Source organism: Puma concolor, chromosome A2 (genome assembly GCF_028749965.1).
Source record: "Puma concolor isolate L17-30 chromosome A2, mPumCon1.1.hap2, whole genome shotgun sequence".
Lineage (NCBI taxonomy): Eukaryota > Metazoa > Chordata > Mammalia > Carnivora > Felidae > Puma > Puma concolor.
In genome coordinates this window covers 107,846,455-107,866,218 of record NC_141668.1, presented here as the reverse complement: position 1 = coordinate 107,866,218, position 19,764 = coordinate 107,846,455, and the positions used below count along the sequence as shown (strand labels likewise).

The 19,764-nt window shown below is 57.6% G+C and overlaps 1 protein-coding gene across 7 annotated transcripts in view; it reads right to left on the bottom strand.

Moving 5' to 3' along the window:
* Positions 1-19,764, bottom strand: part of TNS3 (tensin 3) — a 218,932-nt gene that overhangs the window by 182,030 nt on the left and 17,138 nt on the right. The gene's annotated exons all lie outside the window — the stretch shown is intronic.

The window sequence follows — 19,764 nt, the reverse complement described above, 5'->3', positions numbered from 1 at the left end:
TGTTTCGCATCTCTGATTCCGTGAGCAACTCCAATGCCTTAGCGCCGGGAACAGTCGGGGTGGGCTAGAGCTAGGCCTTTATGGCTAACACATGTGCGAATTCCAGCCGCGGATTCAAGGCCAGAATTAACCTCTCGGGTTCCGGCACTGAACACCCATCTTCCTGTTTCTGCAGGGAAACAGCAAAGCTCTGACTTTCAGCCATACACACACACACACACACACACACAACAACAACAACAACAACAGCAGCAACATAACAAACAGCATCACGCCATTCAGATGCAGACACCTGTTTATTCTCATGGCTCCCACTCAGCTTAAGCCTCTCTTCATTCATTCATTCATTCATTCATTTCCGAGATTCATTCATCACTATTCATTTTTCTGGGCCGCATTCAGACTTGTGTTTTTTGCAAACATTTCTCAGTCCTGTTTCTGTTAAAAAAAATTTTTTTTTTTAATGTTTATTTAGTTTTGAGAGAGACAGACCGACTGCGAGCAGGGGAGGAACAGGGAGAGAGGGGGAGAGACACAGAATCTGAAGCAGGCTCCAGGCTCTGAGCTGTTAGCATAGAGCCCGATGCGGGGCTCGAACCCACAGGCCGCAAGATCATGACCTGAGCTGAAGTCGGACGCGTAACTGACTGAGCCACCCAGGCAACCCTCTCAGTCCTGTGTCTACTATACATCCCTCTCCCCCACTGAGGGACGCAGGACCTGAGGTGCCATCTGTGCCAAACTTGTTTCTGATTCCCCGCCATCTAATACAAGATGGGGTGCCAACCAGCGTCTAGGGGCTGAGCTGGAAGCACATCATTCTGCTATCTGAAAACACTCTTTCCAGAAACCAGCTGGATCTGCCTCCAGCCTTCCCCATGGACCCAGCAGAGGTGAACCCCAGCCACCAGCAGGTGCCCCCCAACGTTGTCAGGCTCCCTGACCTGGAGGTGGGGCTCCACACTCTGTAGGGGGCAGAGGACCCCCTGCAAATGGCCAGCAAGTGCTCAGGAGCTCCAATGCCCAAGATGCTCTTGTGTTCAAAGGGACACCCCAAAACCCCTCTCATTTGAAAAGTCCATCATTCAAAACATCAGTGCACTTTAGTACTACTCGTGGGTCAGATGTACGTGGTACGTGTCACGGGTGACAAGCAATAGGTGAGAATCAACAGATGAGACCAGGGGCTTTGGGTCCGAGTCCAGAACATGACAGCCCAAGTGAGTCCCCCCAGCACACGACACTGGGAGCCCCGCCGTGGCTCCCCACTTTGCCGGCTGGCCACTTCTCCAGCCCCCCTTCCCCGGGCCCTCCTGCAGCGTCCCCCAGACCCAGGCTCCTGGGCTCTGTGCCCTGGTGGGTGCTGGGGCCCCCCTCAGGGCTTCCCAGAGTTTTCCGATTCTCCTTTGTTGAGTGGAAAGTACAGCCTTTCCAGTCTCAGCCCAGGACCCATCTCCTGCGCGGCCTCCCCAACTGCGCACCACCCCTCACACCCAAGCCCACCTCAGCCGTGGGCCTGACTCTGCAGCGCGGCCGTCTGTCTGAGCCTCGGCCTGGGCCTGCAGGGTCTAACCTCCGTCTGGGGTTTTCTACACAACACAAGCGGGGGCAATAAATGCTGGACAAGAATGAAAAAAACCCATTTCGCTGCATTTCCATGACGTCAAGGCCAGCTACTCCGTCCGTCTCAGCTCACCATCTGGCCCCCTCGGAAGCCAGCTGAAATGTGGGGTCTGGGGGCAGCGGAGTCTGGGGGTGCTGGGGAGCCCAGAAGCCAGGCCAGGCCCTGACCTCCAGCCTGCAGAGGACAGACCTCAGGGACTCCAGGGTCCACACCACGAGGGCAAACTGCAGTGCTGGGCGTCAGACCGGAAGCCAAGACCGGACTGGGGACGGGAGCCCAGGACGAGGCCAATGCCGACACAGGATTCGGGGCTCCCTGGGGGAGGGCGGGAGTGGGGTCTGCTCCCCACACACCCCCGCACCCACACGCTTACAGAGCCGTCCAGAAACACTGATGGAGCCGCTGTGTGCCTGGCATGGCTGGGAGAATGCCCACCGCTACCCCCGATGGCAGAAGCACCCCCACAGGTGCCCGAGGGGCCGTGGGTCCACTCGCGGGAGCGTCAGATGTTTCCCAAACAAGAAAGAGCCAGGGACCAGAGCAAGGTCACAGCACACGGCGTTTCAGTGAACTGAAGGGACCTGGGTGGCAGTAAGGTCGGGCCAGGGGATGAGCGCCAGTGTGGGGGTGGAGAGCCTGGTCCCAGGCCATATTGTCGCAGGGGGGCCTGACCCCAGCATCGGTGGGGAGACAGGAGCTGCATGAACACCGCGTCCCGGGGGCCCCACGGTGCAGCAGTTTGCAGTGAGGGCAGAGGGAGGCAGGTCGGAGGGGAGGGCCAGGAAGCTACTGGATGTGAGGACCGGGGAGGGGTGTGGGGAGCGGAGGACATGGAGGAGGGCGGTACAGGAGGAAGGACCAGGGAGGCATCGAGGGCAAGAAGAGCAGAGCCCGTCCCTCGCTAACGGGGACAGGAAGAGTCAGGAAACGCCGTGTTGCAGGCCTGAATCGGATGGTGGTCTGGCCCGTGGTTTCCATGGAGACACAGATACAGACAAATGAAAACTGATGTCAGTGTGCACACACACACACACACACATCCACACCCGTGCACGCATCACCCCACGCCCCAGCTCTGTCCATGGCGAGGAAGCAGCCCCCAACAGCAGTGGCCACACCCGGCACCCAGGACTCGATTTAAAATCCTATTTCCCAGGGCGCCTAGGGGCTCAGTCAGTTAAGCATCTGATTCTGGGTTTCAGCTCAGGTTGTGATCTCACGGTTTGTGAGTTCAAGCCCCACATCGGTTCTGCACTGGCAGCTCAGAACCTGCTTGGGATTCTCTCTCTCTCCCTCTCTCTCTCAAAATAAGTAAACTTTAGAAATGAAATAAACTGAAGTTGAAAAGAATAGAATTAAAATAAAATAAAGTAAAATAAAGTAGAAATGAATAAAATAAAGTAAAATAAAGTTGAATAGAATAGAGTGGAGTAGAGTAGAATAATCCTATTTCCCGGTAAAAGAAACCAGGGCTCCTCGCAGACATGGCTGATTTCAGGTGTGAGTCAGGGACCGTAAAAATGAACCTACAATACCTTGTTTTTATTCTGCGGCTTTTTTTGCCGGAAAGTAAGGGAACGCTCACAGAATGATGGGGCCATGTCTCGAGGACACCAGAGCAGCCCCAAAGAGGCTGGCAGGACCAGACACAACTTGAACATCAAAATAAACAGTGATGACACCCGGGAATAAAGTCGGACCCAAGAGTCCTGCTGGTAGAGATGAGGGAGCACCCTGAAGGTCCGATGAGGTGCCCACGTGGTCTTGAGGCACCTCCTCATCTGGAAGGACAAGAGGGGACAGGCTCAGAGGTAACTGAGAGGCGGGGCATAAGTGTAAAGTTCAGCTTCCACGCATCGTGGGAGCTTGGAGAGGAAACCCATCACCTGCCGTTCAGTCACGGTCCCCCTCTGCAGGTGGGTGCGTGGTCTCAGAGTACCTCCCCTCACTGTAACAGGGCAAAGGGTGAGCTGGCCAGAGAAGGCTGGCCGTGCCCCTTCGGCACAGGGTCAGAGCGACCGAGACTTTGGTGGGACCCGTCCCCCGTGAGAGCTCGGCTCTAGGGCACAGACCGACCCTGACCCGAACGAGGGGGTAGGGCCCCAGATCTGCGGCCCCCGGGGACTGGATGGATCCTGGATGGGTCCTGCAGGGGGCCCACCAAGCACTCTGGGCAGACAGCTCATGTCTTCACCCCCCTCCCCAGCACACATGAGACTGTCACAGGCCAGGCATTGGTCCCTGCTGGTCCACAGCTGGCCCATGGCTCAATGACCCTGAGTGCCAGGGAGTCTCCCAGAGCCACCTACGGCACTTTGAAAAGCACTTGGCCTCTGATGATGTTAGAGGCTCCAGGCCCAGGGTTTTCTGAGGCCAGCGAGCGGCTGGCAGCTCTCATCTGCAGCGACCTCTGGGCACAGCCTTCTCCCCTCGTGCGGAGGCAGGGACACCGGCCATGCTGGGGGCTGGTCTCACACCTGGGCCTCCTCCAGCACAGGCCTGGCTCTCAGGACCTTCCTTCTCCTCCTTTCCCTGCTCCCCCTGCTCTGTTCTGCCCACGGGAGGGTGGCAGGACCCAGTGGGCCCCGAGGGGTGCTACCCACAGTCCACTTCTTCCTGACTCGGCATCACTGAGGAAGCCCCACATGCCCCTCTCACTGCTGGTGACACAGCTTGTGCCCAGACAGTGCCAGGAGGGGGAGAAGACGGGCCACTGGACAGAAGGAGAAACTGAGTCCCAGGGCATCCAGAGATGCATGGGGACCCAGGAGAGACAGAGAGCTGGCTTGCAGTGTCCCCCAAGGAGCACAGATGCGTGACCCCCCAGGACACGGGGGACAGGATCAGACTGAAGTGCTGTGTGTTTAGAGCCTGACCCTGGAAGATGCTTAAAGCAGCAGGTGTGACCTACTTAGGAGGGCACCGAACCGTCAGGGGTTCCTTCTCCAGGCTCTGTCCTTCACACCTGCCTTTCTGGAGAAAGTCACAGCAGGTACTCAGGAACCCCATGGGGAGTCCCCTGGCCTGGCAGAGGCCATACAGCCTGGTAACCAAAGTGTCTTCCAAGTGACTCCCTGCCAGAGCTCACAGCCCACTCCCCATGTCTGGTGGCTTCTTCCAGAAGCAAGGTGGTGACCTCTGACACCCTCAGCACAAAGGTTTCTGCTGATGCGGAGAGAGTGAGCGCCTATTCTCACTTCCCCCGTGTGCGTCCTACCCACCCTCGAAAAGCACGGAAAAGGCACTTCTGCTACAATGGCAACCTCTGAGGTGCGGGCGTATGCCCCACCCCCCCATCCTGCTCCAAACCAGCAGCTGCTTCAGGAAAGAAGTAGAAGTTCGGGACGAAGGCAGGTGGATCCAGGGCCGCTGCCCCCCCAAGCAGGCTCCAGCCGCCCGGACTACTTCTTCCTGTCGCCACGTGGCGACCGGGATGAGGACAGGACGGGAGGACAGAGGAGGGGCTGGGCGAGGCGGGGAGGTGTCTTTGCTGCTGCACCTGCCCAAGGTGGGGACACGAGGGCGGGGAGGCTGCACAGACCCCCGAGCACCACGGACGCCTGGCCCTGAGGTGTGTGGGCTCCTGCCCAGCGGACGTCACGGCCTCAAATGCAAACCGAAAAGGCAGAAGCAAACCCCACTGGGCGCCTCTTCCCTGCGTCCACCCCAACGGGCACAGAGCACATCCTTCATCAGGTGACAGCGGACCCCCACCTGGGAGTCCATCTGCAGGAGGGGCGGGACGGGAAAGGAAACAGACACCGAGTGTTCTTGCCTCTGCACGGAGATGGCCCAGGGGAAGGGGAGCTGGGAGCCCTCGGGGAGCCTCTCTGCCACCCACACCCACAGCCTGCCTGAGGCCAAGGGCCCCGGCCTCTGGTCAGCACTCACGGTCCCCATGGAGCAGACCCAGGGCGGACAAGCCCGCAGCCACCCCATCCTGTCCCAGTTACCCTGGAGGCCGGGCGGGGGGCCAGCGAGCGGCCTCTGTCGAGCATGGGGAGACAAGGCTGGGGGCGGTTGGGGGCTTGGCCTCCGCTCCCTTATATTCTCTGCATTGACACTGCCTCCAAGTACAAGGAAACCCCCAGAATCAGCTAGTTTCTGAGCAAATCCGCCAGGCCCACGAATGCAGGATGGGACCCTTCAGTTCCTCCCCCAAACCCAGGCTCTCGGTATGCCCCCCCCTCCACAGTGCTCCCCACTGCCAGCAAGCTGAAGGATCTCAGAGCTAGTTCTATGTCCCACCGAGGAAAATCGAGGTCCCTGTCCAGGCCTGGTGGCGGGTCTCAATACGCCAGCTGTGGCTGGACGTTCTCCATCCCCCAGCAGGCTGGTTCTGGGGGACGCGATCTCCCGTTTCTCAGAGGTAAATGGAGGCTCTGGGAAGTGAACCTGCCCCACTGCCTGGGTAGCCCCAAACCCGTGCGTTTCCCCAGGCGGGTGTGAGGACAGGGGACCCAGGCCCGCTGCCCGGCCCAGCAGCCCTCGAGTTCTCCAGGCCCCCCGCACGCCTCCCCCGGCCGCCCCTCCCCGGCTCGGGGGGCCTGGATCCCACGGTGAGGATGAGGATTCACGGTACGGGACAGGCGGACAGCGCCCCCCTCCCCCCGCCACGCTTGGGTCACCAAGCTGCGTCTAGAACACCCTCGGATTACCCTTGGCCCACCCATAGGCGTCTGATCTGCAGCCGGTGACACCTGGCACCCCAGCACACGCCCCGCTGTCCCCCGTGGCCTGGAGCATCACACCCCAGGAGGCTGGACCCACACAGGCCACACAGATGCAGACGAGACCTAGCCAGGCTGCGCCCTGACCCTCTCTGCTGCTGGCTGTGTGTCCACAGGTCTGCTAGCAACCACTCTGGGCCAGTTTCTTCACCTGCCGACGGGGACGGCAGCATCACTACCAACCTCCACCAGTCCGAGAGGCTGACTCCACGTGCCTTCCTCCCCCTAACTCAGAGGGTCAGGCCCTTAACAAACAACGGAAAGATAAAGTCGGGGCGTCTGAGGAAGCGTCACTGTTGACCCATTTCTAACTCTTTATTCCTGAAGTTTTTAAAAAGGCCAAAGTGGTTTGTGTTGACTGCTGTCACTGTGAGTCCGTATTCTTATTCCTGGGCAGGTGTTGATGCAGGGCTGGGGGTCAGGGGAGACGGGGACTTTGGGACCGCTCCCCTGGTACCTGGTGCCCCTCAAACCCAGGGAGGCCAGGAATCTTCTCTCTCTCCCTCACAGAGAAGCTGTGAGCCCACCTGGCCAGGGAGCTGATAACCAAATCCTGAGGTTTGAATTTCCGCAGAAGGCAGCCTGTCCTTCCCACAGATGGGGACTCGCCCAGTTCTCATGGCCCATAGCCTCGCTAAGGCTAAATGGTCACTGATCAGTCTCCCACCTGAGCCACCGTCCAGGGACGGCTTCTGTCATTCACACGGGACCCAAGCCTCACTGTTCGGAGCTGGACTGAGCCTCCCTGGGGACAGCTTTTCATTCATCTGGCTCCTGCTGGCTCCGGGGCCCTTGAGCATCAGCCCACGGGGGCTGGGCGGTGCGTCTGCCGGGGACTGCTGTCTGTCCCCCCACTTCCAGAAAGGTCAGTCATGTTGCGTTTATAATTTTAAAATCTTCGAGTTAATAAATAAAGATTTTACATTCTATACTTTTGACAAGTTTAAAAGCTTTGATTTTCAAATGAATGCTCTGTATTAGAGTCATAACGCTCATATGATAAATAAATTTATTTTCACCCTGGAGTTACCAGATCTTAAAACCAACCAACACTCTCATTTTTACAGCTAAGATACGTGAAAAAAATTCTTAAGTGCCAAAATTTTGGTTCAAGTGCTTTCTCACTCAACTTATGCATCTAGAAGGCATTCAATCTACAAATCTTAATAATCACAATTAGATGAATTTCAGGCTTGGTTCTTTTTTTTTTTTTTTTTTTTTTTTTAATTTTTTTTTTCAACATTTATTTATTTTTGGGACAGAGAGAGACAGAGCATGAACGGGGGAGGGGCACAGAGAGAGGGAGACACAGAATCGGAAACAGGCTCCAGGCTCTGAGCCATCAGCTCAGAGCCTGACGCGGGGCTCGAACTCACGGACCGCGAGATCGTGACCTGGCTGAAGTCGGACGCTTAACCGACTGCGCCACCCAGGCGCCCCTAGGCTTGGTTCTTAATGATCTAGGAGCAGCCATTTACAAAAGTGCCCCAAATGCCATCATTTCATTCAAGGCCACCAAGCATGAGCCTGTTACGCCCTGGAAACCAAAGTCCAACGTCACAATGACATCATCTGGCAGATGAACTTGAAATCGATTCCAGCTACAATGGCTGAGTGACAGACAGTGACTTACATTAACAAAGCTTACCATGGTGACCATCTTGCAATGTATACAAATACCGAACCACTATGTTGCACACCAGACGCTAATACAACGTTATACATCAATTAAACCTCAATTCTAGAAAAGTAACGATAAAGGTCAGAAGAGTTTTTAATCAGTTCATTTTGGGAGAACAGAAAATCTACCGGCCAACGTACGTCTAGTGGGGAAGAAGGGTAGAAATGACCGTGAATTGCCTTACTGACTTCCTTCCGTGGCTAAAAGACCCAGATGAAGGAAGGTTTAACAAAACCATTAAAGAGGAAAAGAGCCCACATGCATTCTGGGCTTGGGCTTACAAAAGTACAAATTCAGAAGTTAGAGAGTATGTTACAGCACAGGATCCGTCCTGCTCCCCACCCTCCCTTAGGATGGGCTATTCCACATCAGCGCCAGTCAGCACCGGGCTTCTCCTGTGGCATCACTGTGCCCATCGCACAGAAGCAGCACAGAGTGTGGCTGGTGTCCCCGAGCGTCCCCCCCACCACCCCGCGGGGGCAGACACATAACTGGCCACACAGGTAACTGACTGTGGGTCAATAAAGACAGACCAGGTTTGAAGATGGCGGTCACTGGAGGCCACACCCTGCGGTCACACCCGTGTTGTATCTGCTGCCCTTTGATTTCTGATTAGCTGACGGACAGTGATTCACAGCGACCATTCACCCACCCATCATCCGCTCCCCAGTTTACTATGTGGGAGGGACCAAGGGAAGACAGCGCCCTAGGAGGGGTGGTCCCAGAGGCGCCGGGGGCTGGGCTCAAGGTTAGACTTGACCCCTGCGAAAACAGGGAGGCTTGTAGCCAAGGAAGGGAGCAGCAGGGGTGGAGACAGGCACTGGCGGGGACCTGCGGAAAAGCCTGTGGGAAGGACTGAGTCCGCTCCAAGGGGTCAGAAGGACCCTGGCTGCGCTGAGGACTAAGGGCCATTCAGGGCAGGAATCTTCAGAGCTCATGGGGGCTGGGGCTAAGATGGGCCCCCATGCTTTCACAGGAGGACTCCCCTAAGTGTGGGCTCGGAGGCTGTCCTCCAGCTCTCAGGGTCTCCCCCGCGTGGGCACAGGGGCACGGGGACACCTGTCCTTCTACCAGGTGGCCAGGTCCAGACTGTGTACTTGCTATGCACCAGGTCAGGAAGGGGAAGGTCAGGGGCACAAGCCAAGGTCACCGCCCACAAGGAGGGCTCAGTGTGGACTCCAGGAAACCTCTCCACGGGGATGCTGCGTTCATTCATTCATTCATTCACTCCTCTGACCACCCACCACCCTCCGTGGTCGGCACCTGTGGGTGTATAACTGCTCTGTTTTTTTTTTTTTACACTTTTTTTTTGAGAGACAGACAGACAGAGAGAGAGAGAGAGAGAGAGAGAGAGAGAGATTGAGAGTGAGCATGAGTGGGGGAGGGGCAGAGAGAGAGGGAGACACAGAATCTGAAGCAGGCTCCAGGGTCTGAGCTGTCAGCACAGAGCCCAATGCGGGGCTCGAACCCGCAAACCGTGAGATCATGACCTGAGCTGAAGTCAGACACTCAACTGACTGAGCCACCCAGGCGCCCCCCCTTTTTTTTTTTTAACTTTTTTTAATGTTTTGTTTATTTTTGAGAGAGAGACAGAGCATGACCCAGGGAGAGACAGAGAGAGAGGGAGACAGAATCCCAAGCAGGCTCCAGGCTCCAAGCTCACAGCATAGAGCCTAATGCAGGGCTCGAACTCACGAACCGATCCGCAAAATCACGACCTGAGCCGCAGTCGGGCGCGTAACCGACTGAGCCCCCCAGGCGCCCCTAGCCGCTCTGTTCTACGCACACAGGAACTCAGCTGCCGCCCCAAGTGCAGGCCACCCAGCTCGTGGACACCCTCAGCAGCTATACCCCGAAATGAACACACAGCAGACTGCCTCCTGCCTGGAGCCCAGCCCCCCGCCCCCGAGGGACCCAGCTCTCGTTCCCCCAAGGTCCTCACCAGCTTCTTCCTCCCTGCACTACCGTCCCCCAGCGGACGCACACCCCAGCTTTAAAGACAGCCCTCCTTGGCCGCACCTCCCTTCCCTGCTGCTGGCTACAGTGCCCACTACCCACCATCCCGTTCACTCCAGGACCCACAACAACAGCCCACCAAAGCTCCTACCTGTCCCCAACCAGCCACCGCAGTCACACCCACAACTGACTCTGCTCCTGTCAGAGGCACCTGACGGCTCCTTCCTCCCTGGTTTCCATGACCCCGTGTCCTAGACCCTCCCCTCGCACCAGACGGGCCCTAGTTCCCCTTGGGGGCCCTCTGCCCCTAGTCACCACTAAGTGTCCTGGACCCTCCCCTGCACACGCCCCACTGCTGTCCCTTCCAGCCCTTCCTCCTGAATGCTGAGCTCTGGGTACCACCCACTCCTCACCCCCACTGGGCTGTCCGGAAGGCAGCATTAACCTCAGCCCTCCCAGTCAGAGTTCTGCATTTTCTCCCCAAACATGGCCCTGGTGTCCAGGACCACCACCCTGTTCCAGGCACCAGCAAGCTGACCGTCTCCTCATCCGCAGGCCAGCTAGATGCATCGTCATAACCAGGGATCAGGACATGACAACCCTCTGGCACTCCCCAGCTTTTGCAAGGACCCTTTAACAAAAAAAACCCAGTGTCCTGGGCCCATAGACCCCCCTGAGCCAGCCCCTGCCCACCCGGACCTGCTTGCCTCCTAGGCTCTTCTCTAACCTGCTGGGCTAGCTGCTGCCTCAGGACATTTGCACGTGCTTCCGCCCCCCCCCCCCCACATACAACTGCAACTTCCCGTTGTCCGTCAAAGCACAACCCCTCAGGCCTTGCCTGACCCCCTGTGGAAACAGTCCACCACCTCTGCCCACGCTGGCTCCACGTTCCACCACGTTTTCCTTCAGGTCCCTATTACTATCTAACATCAATGTGCACAGGATGGGCAGTCAGCCCACACACCCCTCACTCTGAGGGCCCGGCCCAGAGGCTGCGTCAGGCTCCTCCTGGCAGGGAGCCCACCCTGTGCTTTGGTCTCTGTTCTGCCTTCCGTTTGGGGGCATGTGACCGCCAAACGTCCACACAGGTCTCCCCAGCAGAGCCCGCTCAAGACTTGGTCTGTAACCCAGACAGAAATGGAACCACTTGGAAGGTTCTGAGCAAAGGAATGCCGTGATGTGACTTGAAATGTTTAAAAAGGTTCCTCAGGCTGCCCTGTGACCAAGAGACAGGGGATGGAGGGGTGGCAGGGTGCGACCCAACGCCCCTGGCCGGGGACAAGGTGGCTCACCAATGGCACCAGGCGGGGGCAGGTGTCCGGGGAGAGGCAGAGGCAGGTGGGGGGTGGACAGCCATGGACAGGATGGTCCCGTCCCACTGCGGTGTTCACACGGCACTCATGAGATCACGAGGCCTGGGGATGGGCAGAAGGGATGGATGAGGGATGGGGAGATACGGGGCGGGGCTCCGCACAGCTGCGGTCAGCATCCAGAACTGCAGCCAGGGGCCGGCGGTGACTTGGGGTCACACCTGGAAAGTGATTTGACCCTATGTGATCTGTCCGGAGAGCCATAAAATCTGTCCACGCTCCTGGCCCGACCACCGCACCCCTGCGGGCCCAACTGAGGGCTCTTAAGACAGAAGCACCAGGGGGCGCCTGGGTGGCTCAGTTGGTTAAGCATCCGACTTCAGCTCAGGTCACGATCTCACGGTCGGTGAGTTCGAGCCCCGCGTCGGGCTCTGGGCTGATGGCTCAGAGCCTGGAGCCTGCTTCCGATTCTGTGTCTCCCTCTCTCTCTGACCCTCCCCCATTCATGCTCTGCCTCTCTCTGTCTCAAAAATAAATAAACGTTAAAAAAAAAAAAAAAATTTAAAAAAAAAAAAAAAAAAAAAGAAGCACCAGGCGCCAAGGGGGTGACCACACCATTGACAGCGGGAGGCACCCGAAGTCCACCCACCGGGAGGATACGGTGTCCCCAGCACCTAGCCCAGGGGACACATCCCACAGACAAGGAAGAAGGAGCCTGCGAGCAAATCCACAGTTGGAATCATTATGTAAACATTAATCCTCTCCTCGCAGAAGAGACACAATAACGAAGATTGATCTCTGCTTGTTACTGGGAGGAAACACAGAACGGTATGTGGGCAGCTGGGCAGATTCCACAATGATCTGTGCCAAGGAAGCAGCAATTTCTGGGGGCGCCGGGGCTCCCTCCTCTCCCCGTCCCCCCTCCCCCCCCGCCTCTCCAAGGTATCGTGGCCGCGGCCTGTGTCATAGGACGGGGAACTTTTGCACAGACCTTGCAAAGGGGCAGCCAGCGTGTGTCTGCAGGCACCCAACCCCCAGCACATTTTTCCGACACACCCAACGCATTTCTTTTTTTTAGTACTGTTCCCCCGAGGCTATTTTGGCTGTAAGAGAGATTCTAACAAAATAGCAGGGATTTGACAAATAAAAGAACTACTTAAAGATGCGTTCCCGTTCATCTTGCCAAGCCCGGAAGCCAGTCTACAGCGCAGCTCGTGAGCGAGCGTGAGAAACAGCCTGCCTGGGAAAACAGAAAAAATCCCTGCTCTCCCGGCCTCCGTTCCAGAAGTCCACAACACGCATACACACACACACACACACACACACACACACACACACAGGCATGCACCCACACATCTATGCAATGGCACACGCATGTGTGCACGCACCAGCATGCATGCCCACATGTACACATATACACACAGCACTGCGTGTACGCATGTGCACATACACGCATAACACGTGTGTGCCTGTATGTGCAGTTATACACCGCGTGGGTGTGCGTGCACGTGCAGCCATACACAGCGTGTGTACCCCACGGACTACTGGGCACTGAGCAGCTCTGTAGGAGATTCTGGAGAAGCTTTTATTTATTTTTTATTTATTTATTTGGGGGAGGGGAAAGGGCAGAGAGAGGGAGAGGATCCCAAGCAGGCTCCGTGCTGTCAGCGCAGAGCCCGACATGGGGCTCGATCCTCTGAACAGTGAGATCACGACCTGAGCCAAAATCGAGAGTCAGACACTCAACCAACCGAGCCCCACAGGCACCCCTGGAGAAGCTTTTCAATCAGGATGTGATCTTTTTTTTTTTTTTTTTTTTCCAACATTTATTTATTTTTGGGACAGAGAGAGACAGAGCATGAATGGGGGAGGAGCAGAGAGAGAGGGAGACACAGAATCGGAAACAGGCTCCAGGCTCTGAGCCATCAGCCCAGAGCCCGACGCGGGGCTCGAACTCACGGACCGCGAGATCGTGACCTGGCTGAAGTCGGACGCTCAACCGACTGCGCCACCCAGGCGCCCCAGGATGTGATCTTTTAAAAATTCCTTTCATTTAATGAAACTGAAGTCGGAGACCCTGAGGCCTCCTTCTTGGTCTTGGATGCTCGTCCTGGGCACCAAGGGCCATAACCCCCACATGGGGTCCCCCTGGCCGTCTGCAGCCCCTCTGCCCCCCCAACGACACCATGTCCCACTCACAGCCCGTCCCAGAGCATCCTGGGTCGTCACGGGATGCTCTGCGCAGCCCACAAGGGTGTGATTACTGTTTGGTGCTTGACCTTCTTTGTGTGACCCCCATCGTTGGGTCCTGCCGTGAAACAGCTGCTCTTGTCAACAGGTGTACCTCTAGGTCCCCTTCCCCAGCGGAGCAAAGCCGCAGTCTCCCTCGCAGACAAGACCAGAGGGGGACAGGATGAGATGTCTGAGGCGATTCAGCGCAGACCCCAGGCTGGACCGTCTGCCACGTCCTCAGACCCAAAGGGCAAGGCTCCCCCCACAAGTGCTCCTGTACGGGCTCAGCCCCTGCGGCAGGCATGGCCCCCGTGGGTTCGGGTGCGGAGGGCGCGGTCCTCACTTGACGGGGGCGGGCTGCGGCTCAGAGGGCTGTCCCCATGCAGAGCACTCCAGGAAGGCCACCCGAGAGCAGAAGGGCGAGTGGGCAGGGGACAGAGCACCGTGATGGACCCCCGATCCAGAGACTGACCCCAAGAGAACACCCTCATTAGAAAGGTCTGGAGCCAACCACGGGCTCGGTGCGTCTGGGAAAGTTTCCAGCACCTTACTCAAGAGATGGGTAGACTTTCCTCTCCCCGGGCTTCTTCCCGACAGGAACAAGGAACACGGAACGCCCACGCGGCCCCTGAGGGGCCGTCTACAAACAGGAGCCACCATCACCTTGACCCCAACACCGTCACCTTCACCATGACTCACTCCCGCTTGCTCTGAGCTTGCAAAGCGACCTTTTCTGAGCTCCCAAGGCAATCTTTTCACCCAAACACGGGCCACTTTAACCCAGTCCTCTGCCCGGCCAAAGCCTTCCATGCTTTAATCCTGCAACAACAGGAAATGGATGTCCACGATGGACCATGACCAGACTGCCACGTCATTGTTTTCTTCCCAGTTCATTTTCTCAAGGACGGACGGCTCTGCCCAGCATCAGCGGGCACGTCAAGGGCATCTGAAAACATGAGGGACCCTTGTTTGTTTTCATTGTCACCACTGGGGCGGCCGCAAGCTTTGAGAAGGAGGAGGTAGGAGGGATGCTGTAACATCCTGGGGCAAACCCTCCAACAAAGAATCATTCCACCCGGGACTCCGCGGGGCGGGCATGAAAGGGTGGCATCTGTGTTCCGAAGCCGGCATCATGGAATTTTCCGGAGAGAGCCTACAAACTGAAAGGTGCCCTATTTTCAGAAGGCCCGGGTAGGAGGCGGGCGGTGAGCAGGCCAGGCCCTCAGGACATCCTCTCCCCTAGGTCCGTCTGTCTGTCTGTGGCCCACTCCCACCGCACGGAGGAGGCCCCAGCAAGTCATCGGGCTGCACAGGGGCGACGCTTCCTGCAGGCAGATAGGAGAAGTGCTTCCAGCCAGAGCGCGGGCACCCCAACATCACAGGGAAAGGGAATGTGCTGGAAGCAAGCCGCTGCAGGCCCAGGCACCCGGATCAAAGAGGCTGGGCCAGCTCCCCACAGGCCCCGCCAGGAATGCGCCGGCTCCCTGTCTCTGTTTTTCTTTGCTTTTCATAGCCAGCGGCCAAAAGCAAAGCTCCCCGTCCTTTCAGGCCCACTGGATGCTCGCAAAGGATCCACACCCTCCCCCCGGGCGCTCCCAGACTCCCCCAGAAATGTCCCTCAGCCCAGAGAGCACCCCTCCCCTGCAGTGAGGGCGGGTGGGGGGGGAGGAACAGGCCCTGGGTTTCATCCTACAGAGGCGGGGTTCATTCATGCCACTCCAGCATCACCCGCTTGCAGATTTCAACTGGCTCTTGTTTCCTGGCTGGAAAAACTGGGGCGCCTGGGGGGCTCAGTCAGTTGAGCGTCTGACTTCGGCTCAGGTCATGATCTCACGGCTCATGAGTTCGAGCCCCATGCGGGGCTCTGTGCTGATAACAGCTCAGCTAGGAACCTGGAGCCTGCTTCGGATTCTGTGTCTCCATCTCTCTCTCTACCCCTCCCCTGCTCTTGCTCTGTTTTTCTCTCTCAAAAATAAACATTTAAAAAATTAAAAAAAGGAAAAAAGGAAAGAAAAGACAAATTGGGACAGAATCACCCCAACACCACACAGCACAGGTAAAGGACAGAGACATTGGGGCTCTCCTGGCCCCAACGTCTCTGTCCCCTGCACACACCCAGCAGGAAAACCCAGCCTAGCACCTTCCTCACAGGGTTGCAGGTTATGCCCAAGACAGGGGGTCAGCAGGGGACTTTCAGGAACCCATCCACAGGCCGGGGCGTGGGAAAACGACCGGAAACCTGCCACAGCCCAAATTGCCACCTGGGAGCTTGAAGGACCCCAAGAGGCAAACACCCAACTTCCATTCACAGGAGTTGCTCCCTTGACCTTTCAAGTCCCACGTCGAGTGCCTCCTTCCATTAATATGAGACACTGGGGACACATGCTCGGATTTTAGTAACGGGGGCGGACATCCCCCAGGGCGGCAGAAGCAACATTATGACATGGACCATCTGGTGAGCTCCAAGGACCTTCCGGCACAGGCGGTGACTCAGACCCCAGGGCCATGCACCAAGAATGGAGACCCAGGGGCTGGGGCGGGGAGCTGACCTTCCCGTCATGATAACCACCATGACCCAGCAAGACCGGTCAGTTTCCAGCTCTCCTTGCCTGAGGCCCCGGGCAACGCAGGGCAGGGCGTGACACCTGACCTGTCCTAGCATCAGGTCACCAGGGCCTGGAGGCGGCTCCCCGACAGGCCATCTCTCCATCTCTGTCCCCGTCCACCCTCTGCCCTCCGCCCAGCGCCCTCCACCAGTGCGGACAGAGCTGCTGGGGGTGGACGCAGAAGGACCAGCCGCCAGGAGGGCACAGGAAAAGATGCGGACTAGGTGACCAGCAGGGAGAGGAGATGCGGGCGGGTGCCGGGGGGAGGCATGAGGAGGGCAAACTGGGGAGAGGTGAGGTCCGGCATGCTGGTTTTAGGGCTACATTCCTGCTTTGGGGAGTGACCGAAAATGTCATCATAAATACTGTTTGCACTTTGGTTTTTTTAGTGTGGTTTTTTTTTTGAGAGAGAGAGAGAGCAGGGGAGGGGCAGAGAGAGAGGGAGAGAATCCCAAGCAGGTTCCACGCCGTCAGCACAGAGACCGAATTGGGGCTCAAACTTATGAACCGCGAGATCATGACCTGAGCCGAAACCAAGAGTTGGACGCTGAGCCCCCCTGGTGCCCCCAAATACTGTTCCTAAAGGCAGCCCTCACGCAAACAAGGACCACGCTCACTGTTGGGGGTGCAGAGCCCCAGCTCAGGAAGCCCCTTCCCGAAGCTTAGGGGACGACACTCCACGCCGTGGCTCATGTTGGCAAACACAGCTGGTGCGGTGACAGCCACCATGGTGCAGAGTCGGGGAAACTGAGGCTCCGGTGGACGAGGAGACAAGAACTTCAGGTACTAGAAGGAGGCGGGCCTGGCAGCTGACCCTGACCTCTGTCCTCACATGTGCCCTGGTTGCCTGATGAAGCCACGAATCTCCGAAGGCAGCCGTCCACACACACACAGCCTCGCAGGCCCAGCAGGAACCCAAGCTCGGAGCCTCGGTTCTGCCGAATGGCGTCCAAGGACTGTGCCTCGAGTCCCCTGCCCAAGCTCCACAGGCTCCTGTCCTGACTCCTGGCCTCCTGACATCACAGCCCTTCCAGAAGCGCCTAGGGGAGTCCCTTGAATGCTGCCTCCCCCGCCCCCCATGGCAGGCCTCCCTCTGCTCCTGCCACACGTGGCCCCTCAGGCCGACCCCTAACCTCTGACCTTCGTGTCCGCTCGTGGGGACTGTGGGCTCACCTCCACGTGACTTCACCAAACCTCACACCACCGCCACAAGGACACTGGGGGTCAGCGCCCGGGCCCGGGTCACAGAGCGAGGCCACCATGGGGCTGGACGCTCAGCCTGTGTCTCCTGAGGGAGAGGTGCGGCCTCGGGGATGCTCAGAAAGTATGTCCCCACGGGAACATCCTGCTAAGCCGTGTCAGGGACCAGCAGAGAACAGTCGCCTCTCTCCCCTTGACCAGCCCCCCAAATAAACAAAGGAATGTGGCCACATGGCAACGGCACTGTCCGGTCAGTGTGAAAACTTCCGTGGAAGCAGCAGGACTGGGGGGACAGGGGACAAGGACCGCCCAGAACGGCAGGGACCCCCAACTCCCAGAATCCCGAAGACGCCCTCCTCCCCACCTTCCCGGCAGCAAAGCCACAGGAAGGCACTGAGAAAGTTCCATCATGTCCAAGCTGAGACCTGCAGCCAGTGTTCAACATGCCCAGGACGCAGGCCCCGAAGTGTCACCTCGGTCACCAAGGGCAGCTCCTGACGCACCTCCCACCTGCCCCTCCCGTGGGACCTGAGCCCATGCACAGGATGGAGCCTTTTCATCAGAGGCTGGGCACATCTTCTCCAGCACCGGCGACCTCCTCTGCCCCGCGTCAGCACATCGGGACACCCCTGGACCTGCCTGCCCGCCCGACAAGCCACGCGAGCCACACAAGTGTCTCCCATTTTACAGCGATGACATTTCAGAAAGAAGCAGGTGATGTCGACTGTAATGATGTATTTTCTGTAACCCAATACATCCGAAGGTCACCTGCGTGTAACTGAAACGAAAACCATCAGGGAGACAGTCAGCCCTTTTCTGTACTGTCTTCAGAATCGCGTGCATTATATATCCTGCCCGCCCATCTCCATTTGGACACATTTCCAAGTTACAGTGAAATGCAGTCTTAGCAAAAGCAGCGTTTTTTTTTAAAGTTTATTTATTTTGAGAGAAAGAAAGAGAGAGTGTGAGGGGGTGAGGGGCAGAGAGAGGGAGACACAGAACCCAAAGCGGGCTCCAGGCTCTGAGCTGTCAGCACAGAGCCTGATGCAGGGCTCGAACCCACGAACCACGAGATCATGACCTGAGCCGAGATAGGAGTTGGACATCTAAACCACTAAGCCACCCAGGTGCCCCCCAAACAGCTTTTAAATTGAATTATAATCCACAGAATATCGGTATCATCCTCCCTCGTCACCCACCACACCTGGCGCGTGGCCAGGAGAACACGCGCTCCGCCGAACAGACTCAGCCCACGTCAGGTTCAGAGGAAGACGGCTCAGCAACACGAGGGTCTCTGCAAGGACTCACCAGGCCAGCCGTGTTTGAGCCCGTTGTGTCAAATCATGGCAGCGCGGCCCCCAAGGCGCCCCAGGAAAGCCATCGCGGGCACGCACCTCTTGGAGGGCACAGCGGGGAATGCACGTGGCCACCTCTGTGGCCCTTGGAAGGCTGAGTCCGTTCTCCTGTGGTCCCGGGACACCCTGTGCAGTTCCATGTTTGCATCCAGGACACCCGCATCCCTAGGAACATTCCTCCCACAGACCCGCATTTCTGGCCGATGCTCTTGGCCGCCACCCAGGGCATTCAAGCCCATGTGTTCCCCCAGCGTGTTGGGTGGACAGTGTGGGGGGGCCCCTCCAGAGGTGTTTCCCTCAGGACTCAGCCTCAGAAACACCTCCGCTCCCTGGATCAACTTGGGTTCACGTTATCTGCTTTTAGCGTGATCCATTGTGTTTTATTTCATGGACACGGCAGAACTACTGACAGCAATGGTTTCCCTTCCCGCGCTGCTGCCAGGAAGCTCACGGCCAAATCCCTGCGATCACAGGGACTTCGTGCCGAACCCGCCAGATGCTGACCTTCCGCAGGCTCCACGGTCTTGTCAGATCATTTCTCTGGGTCGTGCATTTTTTTTTTTTTTAATATTTCATCCCTCTATCTGTTTCCGTGTGCTTTTCAAACCATTTTGGGAACTTGGCAGGGTATTGAATTATGAAAATGAATTAAGATTCCGTGGGTTAGGAGAGCCTTCTGGGGCCCAGAGGCCACTATGGGAGACCCTGAACTCACCTCCCCCACGGACACGCTAATTCTGTAGCTGTGCACAGAGCCATTCCCCCTGAAGAAGAACCGAGGGCACAGGGACCACAGTGAGAACACCAGGGAGACATGGGCGCCGGGGGACCTGCTCCCCACACAGCAACCGGCAGGAGGGAGGGAGCTCACTGCAGATCCCGCGCACGCTCCCCGCCCTGGGACGCGAGGAGACAACCAGGCTGTCAGTGAAGGAGATCCACGTACGAACCCTGGAGCATCTGCCAAACAGGCCAGGAATCGCTGGAACTCTCTCCAAGGTTGGAGGCCCCGTCCAGGATCACTTCCTATCTTCCCCTTTACCCTTAGTGCAGATGTGAGCAGGGTCCAG